The sequence below is a fragment of the Geospiza fortis genome, unplaced genomic scaffold, assembly GCF_000277835.1.
Source record: "Geospiza fortis unplaced genomic scaffold, GeoFor_1.0 scaffold55, whole genome shotgun sequence".
In the NCBI taxonomy this organism is placed as follows: Eukaryota; Metazoa; Chordata; class Aves; order Passeriformes; family Thraupidae; genus Geospiza; species Geospiza fortis.
In genome coordinates this window covers 7,898,304-7,905,370 of record NW_005054308.1, presented here as the reverse complement: position 1 = coordinate 7,905,370, position 7,067 = coordinate 7,898,304, and positions in this window count along the sequence as shown.

The window sequence follows — 7,067 nt, the reverse complement described above, 5'->3', positions numbered from 1 at the left end:
TGAAAACTTAACTAAGGTGTTACTGTGTAAGTCTGTTTTCACTAAATCAGAAGACTGGCATTAGCAAATTGATATTAAACAAGATTTAAGGCAGCAGCAGCTCCAAGTGCAATCCCTGCTTGTCCTTCTGAGAGCAGAAGTTACAGCTCAGTATGTGAGGAGCAAAGCTGGTCTTAGTCTCAGCCCTTCTTAGGTTGGAGAGTGAGAAGAGTTGATGGGAAAAAGCCACCTGAGACCTCAGGGGACAATGTGGAAACCAGGTGGAGCTCCCCAGTGAGGGGGGCTGGCACTGGAAGTATAATGAGAAGGTTTACTCATTGCTACAACTCATTTTCATTGTGATTCCACTGTGTGATTATTCAGAAGTGACGGTCCCTGCAGTGCCACTGAGAGCCCATCATTTCCCCACAGCTGGAGGAAGGGAGGACGCAGCTGCAGGCGCTGAAGCCCCTGGGACTCTGCTCACACTCTCCTGCCAGGGAAAAGCCAAAGTGCTGCTGGCCTGGGCAGGCACCATCCCAAATCCACCAGCACTTGGCTGGCTGGAGCTCCCTTGGTATTTCCTGCAAGCATCACAGTGGTGCCTGCAGAAAATAATGCCTTCAGGGTGATATTTAGGGTCCCTTCCAAGCCAAGCCATCAGCTGCCTTCATTCAGCCAGCGGCTCCGGAAAATGGCAACTAGAGATTTCCACATTTAAATAAAACCGAGTTTTCTGTCTTTGCACAGGATGATTTCCCTGAAAGTCAGGGTGTATATGGACCAAATGAAAATCCCAGCTGGATACTCGACCTGCAGACCCTGAGGCAGGAGGGGAAGCCACATTTCAGTCCTTCTGCTGCAGGTGGCACTCCTGCTCCTTCTCCTTTCACCGTCCCAAATCTGAAGTGATGAGTTATTTGCTATGGTCCAAAGGGCAGCAGAAAAGCCTGACCAAATTTAACTAAACCAGAAGGGCACAAAAAGGATTTTGAACAAAATGTGAGTGGCTTGCTTGCCCTGCCCATCCCTTCTCAATTACTGAGAGCAAATAACTTTCATGTAATGGCTGTGGGGGAGAGGCGTGGGGAGAAATCAGAAAAGTCTTTTTGGCAAAAAACAGGGAGCTTCGGGTGAAAAAAAGCAAATGAATTGCACAGTGTTTGCACTAACACGGTGTGTGCTTGGCTGCCTTGGGCTCCAGGGCTGGCCCTGCACTGAGTTTACATTGCAGGCTCTGCCCTGGGGCTCTTTCACATTTAATGGAGCCCATCCCTTGGTGCCTGCTCCCTGTGCTCTCCACAGCACCAGTCCCTCAGAATATCTGCCTGCAGCTCTGGCCAAACTTCCCTGAGCCAGGACAGAGAATTTTCCCTCTGATCTCCATGGCAGGGCTTCATGATGGGCTGGAGGTGCAAGGCAGGAGATCCCCAGGACCCATCCCAGAGGTGATGTCTACAGGGTGGTCAAGGGCAGTTTTCCCAGTCCAAATCTGAGCAGCCAGGCTTCTTCCATTTCTTAAAATCCTGGTGGAGCTTTGTTTTCCCTTGTGAGCTGTGTTGGGGAATGGGAGAAAGGGAACCAGCAGCAATTAGCAAAGCAATGTAATTATCAGGTAAAGGAGAGACATGGTGGGGTCTCTTCCCACCATCCCAAATAATCCAGAGTGGGAACTTTGGGTGGGTCCCACCTGGCCCAAACTGTCCATCAAATCATACTGGGTTAAAAAATAACAATAAAACTTGAAAACTGGGCTAAAGAAGCTGAGATATTTTGAGGTTTTACCAAAGGGAGGGTTAAGAGGTGCCCCAGCCACAGCCTGCAGTAACAACAGCAGGCAGAACAGTTTCTTAATCTGGGGGACAGAATACAAGTAAATCTCAAAGGCTGTAAAGAGAAGCAGCATCAATCCAGGTGGGAAATGAGGCATGTGGAAGTGTTCAGTGGCTTCCCTGGGCAGCAACAGGAGGTGCAAGAGAGATGCATTTCTTGTCTTTGTGCAGCATCATATGCACTAATCTAAAAAGCCCATAAAAGTTCTCCTGCACTTTAGCTGGATTCCATGCAGCACAGGGAGAGCAAACAGAGAGGAAAAGTATATGGATTGAGTTGATGGAAATTTACTTTTGACTGATTGAAACTGAGGTGACATAAAGCAGATGGAATTTTTTCTCACCACTGCTAGCTTAAGGAAATGAAGCCTTTCATGATGATCCAATTTTTTTATTATTAATTTTCATACAAGGAACACAAAATATTGTGGCTGTGAAAGAGCTGAATACGAAGCAGAAATAAAATATGTACATAAACCAGGATAACTGACAGGCTTAATACATTTTCAATTTATATGTGAATATTGACACAATTCCCCTCCTGCATAAACCAACCCCCCACGCACAGGGTGTGACATGGGAAGCATAAAATCAAAGTGATGTGCAGCCCTTGAGCTGCAGACAGGCTGTGGGGTGGGATCATCCCTCCCTTTTTCCATGCTCATCCCTGGCACAGCCACCAGACTTGCTCAGGACCTGACAGCCCCAAACCTTTGGGCTTTTTGTGCAATCTCTGGCACTCCCTTCATCAGCAGCTTGGATGCTCTGCTAGAATCAGAGAAATCACCGAGGTGAAGGAGTTGATTGTAGTGGCCAGAAGTGTCAGAAAGCAATTTGGAGGCAGAGCAGTTGTGCCCAGGATGGAGCTGTTTCCTTGCAGCTCCCAGGTGATCCACAGAGGACACTTCAAGATTGTGCTAAATTGTACCAGGCTCAAGGCAGATCCCTTGTGGCTTCAGAGGCACCAGTGTGCCATAAAACCACCTTTTACTGGCCCGTCCTGCTTGCATCTCACCCCAATTTTGGCTTGCTTATATAAAAACAAAGCAAAACAAACAAACAAAAAAACCCCACAAACCCACCAAAAAACCCCAACCCAAACCAAACCAACAACAACAAAAAAACCCAAAACCAAAACCAAAAACCCAACTAAAAAAACCCTCCCAAAAACTCACAAAAAACCCAACCAACCAAAAAAACCCCAAAAAACAAAACAAAACAAAACAAAGGAGTGAAAGGAAAATAGAATTAAAAAAAGGAAAAGAATAGAGATACCAACACAGAGAAGCAAAATAAGAGAGGGAAAAGATTAACATTTTAGGCACCCACAGCAGTAACCTGCCTGACTCCTGGGATGCCTGGCTGTGCCCAGCGCTGCCTTTTTAATTATTGGCACAATAATCAGCAGTTAATCAGCCCCCTGGCGCAGGAGCTCATGCTCACACAGAGGCTGTCCTCTGCCAAGGCAGTTTTTGGGGATTGTTTTAGCTGCACAACACAGAGAAACCTCATTAGGAATTAGATGGGCTCTCCACAAAGGATCAGTTCTGATGAGTGGGTCTTTTCTCTTCTGCTCCAGCTACTGCAAAGGGCTTCTTGAATTAATGTCATGTAAGCAGCCACAAAAGCCTCTCAGCTCTGTGCTGTCCTTCCCCAAATGGATGTGTGTGAGGATTCCACTGCCTTACCCCATGTTCTTCAGCTCAAAATTGGTAAATATTTATCAGATCCTCTTCCATGGTGACTGTCCTTTTGCTGCTTCCCCCTGCAGTGTTTGGGTGGCTGTGACCTGCTGGGAGGACAAGACTCTGATGTGTCTGAGGACAAATATCTCACAAAAAAATGGACCAGGGATTTCCCATGGCTTTTGAGAATTGTCCCAATCTACCCCTTCTCTCTAAAGCCTCCCCTGGATTTCCAGCAGTGCCTCAATCTGTGTCTTTTCCAGGCTTTTCTAACAGCTTTACAGGAATCCCTGTGCCCAAAAGCTTTCTAAAAAATCCCTGTGACTTCCCAGTTCCTTCAGAGTATCCTTGCATTAGAAGGTTTAGAGCAATAGCCCTGATATTCCAGAACTTCCTCAATTTGGAGTCTTCCTAGGAATTAATTTATTGCTTGGGTTACAATCTCTCTAGAAATGTTCCTTGTGCATTTAAGCAACTTTCTGCTGCTTTTCATGAATTCAATCCAGCTGCTTTTCAGATTTGTTTTTTGTGACTTAGTAGGGAATTTTGTCACAGCCTTTTAACATGTGCTTTCCAGGGAAATTCCTGTTACTTTTTGTGAATTCTCCCCATGCATTCTAGGAATTTTCTCATTCCTTTTTAATGATTGTCATACTATTTTCTAGGAATTGAATTCATAGAAGCTTTCAGGGTGGAAAAGACCTCTAAGGTCATCAAATCCAGCAATCAACCCAGCACCTTGTTCACCATTTTTAAACCATGTCCTCAAGTGCCACATCCACATGGTTTTTGATCACTTCCAGAGATGGTGACTCCACCACTTCCCTGGATAGTCTGGTCAAACATTTTACAACTTTTTCTGTGAAATAAAAATTCCCTAATATCTGATCTAGACCTCCTCTGGTGAGACTTGAGGCTGTTTTCCTCTGGTCCTGTCAATTGGTGCTCTTCATCTTGGTTGTTGTCCAGAAAATTAAACTAACAAATTAATTTAATTAATAATTAATTGTTGTTTTCTAGGAATTTTATTGATGCTTCCTTGAGATTTTCCCACCAATTTCTAGGATTTACATGGTGCTTTTCATCATTTGCTCTTAGGTTTCTAGGAATTCTCCTCAAAATCACACAGAGTTTCCCCCAGCTGCTCTCCAGAAGTTTGGGTGGTGCTTTGGGGGAATTTCCCTGTGCTTTCTAGCAATTTTTTCTGTGACTTTCAAGGATTTCCTCTATTGTTTTCTAGGCATTTTCCCGGTACTTTCTAGGAATTTGCCCTGCTGCCTCAATTAATATTTGAGGTGAAAACTCTGTCAGCTCCTTTCTGCTCTGGTAGCACGTCCTGGTGCTAATGGGGTCCAAATTAACAGCACACACCATCTGTGACCATGTAAAACAGACCAGCAAGGCAGGGCAATGATGTGGAAAGAAAAATATGGCAAGTCTTACACTTCCACCATGATTATAACTTGATTCTGCTGTTGCAATTTCTGCCTGCGTTATGTCAAAGCTGAGATCTGAGGAGAAACTTCTATGTTTTAAAAAAAATTATCTTTTTTTTTTTTTTTTTCCAGTAGAGTAACACTTAAAGGAGTTTTGCAATTAGAATTGCTAATGTTGGAGTGTGGTAACAGCCAGGCACGATGCAGCCTTTCTGTTTGGCACAGCAGCGATGAATTGTTAGAGAAAGGAACTGATTCTCTTTGCTAAATTAGAACTGCTGCCACAGGCAATGGGAATGTTAACATCCATGTAATTATGCAAAATATTTGTACTTTTATCTACATTAAGTGTGGTACAAGTGTACAAGTCACAGAGGCTGGCAGAGAAAACACCCCCAGCTTACCCAAAAGGAAAGTTTCTTATCTCCTTGGTTCCCAGCAAAGGTGTGCTGGCAGGTTTCATACTCTGGAAAGCAAATCTGCTTTGCACAAAACAAAGCAGAATTCAGGGTTTGGGGTCTTGCTTCACTTGTATTCACATACCTGTGGTGATGACACTGAAATCTTTGCAGCCATTGGCTCCATCCATTTCCCTATTTGGGGGAAAAGTTAAATCCTGGTAGTTTAAAAACTAAACCGTCCCACAGTGTTCAGAGCTGCCAAAGGAGCTGTAGAAATAACCAAAAGATATGATTTCCCTTTCAGCTGTGTAAAGTTTTAATCTGAATTTAATTGCAGTTGGGGGAGTGGAGGTGGTGGTGGTGTTACTATAGAATATTAGAGCTTCAGCTCTTGCCAACTTGAAGGTGACTGCTCAAAGGAAAAACTTTCTTAAGAAGGGTTTCAAGGTCAGTCATACTTATTTTAAACCAAAAAGGCAGCTGTTGAAAAAGATTCAGATCAGCAAAATCCTTGATCCTTCACCATGGTTTCATAAATTCTTTGTAAAAGACATTGTCACTTTTTCCTGCTCATTATTTATTGAAGAAGCTTCATGCCTATGAGAGATATTTGACTTCTATATGTTACAAGCTGTTCAGGTAGCAAATTCTTTAATAGAACAGGCACTTTCCTTCAGCGGGTTGAACCTTGGCTGATGTGTGTGTAAAACCATCACTTCCTGGGCAGCAAAATCCCCCAGTCCTGGGGGGGATGCTGTTTGTCCATCAGGTGTGAGAAATAAATGACTTTTCATCAATTTTAACATGGTTCTGACAGTCAATACCCAATACCTGTCCTTATTGTCCAGGTTTGAGACAGAAGTTTATCCCCATGCAATTCCTCCAGTGGTGTAAAAACCTGGGCACTTTGTTCCCCTTTCTACTTTTCTGAGAGCCATTGGAGGGGGGGAGTTTTTAGTGAGGCAAAATGTCTTAGTTAATCTCAAAATGTCTTAGTTAATCTCAAAATGTCTTGAGAGCTTTTTCTGCTGTGAGGTTCTGGGCTGGATCTTGCCATAGAACAGGGATTGGTGTTTCCTTTAACACACTCTAAGTTTTAAGGGTGTTATGCTCAACAAAACGAGTACAAGAACAGTGCCACAGGGTTCAGGCCAGATCCTGCATCAGCAGAGAGCTGGGGGAAAGGAATGTCTGCTGCTGCCTAAGACAGAATCAGGATTTAGCCCTTACAGGTTCCAGGTTTGTTGCTGGTTTGTTTTCAAAAAGAGAAAGCAAGAAATCAGTGATTCCAAAGCACCAGCTTGCCATAAGCCAGTAAAGCTGTATCCAGCACATCTCCTAATCCACCTCATTCACAAAACCAGCAGCTAATCCTTTCTGCTGCTTGTGATGATCTACAAAGCTCCAAAGCAGCTCGTTTTTCAGATGGCACATTAGGCAGAATTGGTTCTGCTGTAGGTGCTTTGCTGCTCAGCACAGGCAGCTGGGCTCAGGGAGAAGCTGCAGCCAGGGACAGCCATGGGCTGTTTGCTGTCCCCCCTCCTGAGGGATGGGGCCAGAGCAGGTGTCCCCACGGCCATGGCTGATGCTCAAGGCTCTGCAAGCATGGCTCCTGTGCTGGCAGAATTAATTCTTCTTTTCCTCATCACCCTCCTCATCACCTTCTATGTTACATGAGGGTTTGTGGCGCGGGGCTGGTGGCAGGTGCTGCCCCAAAGAGGGATGGTCAGGCAC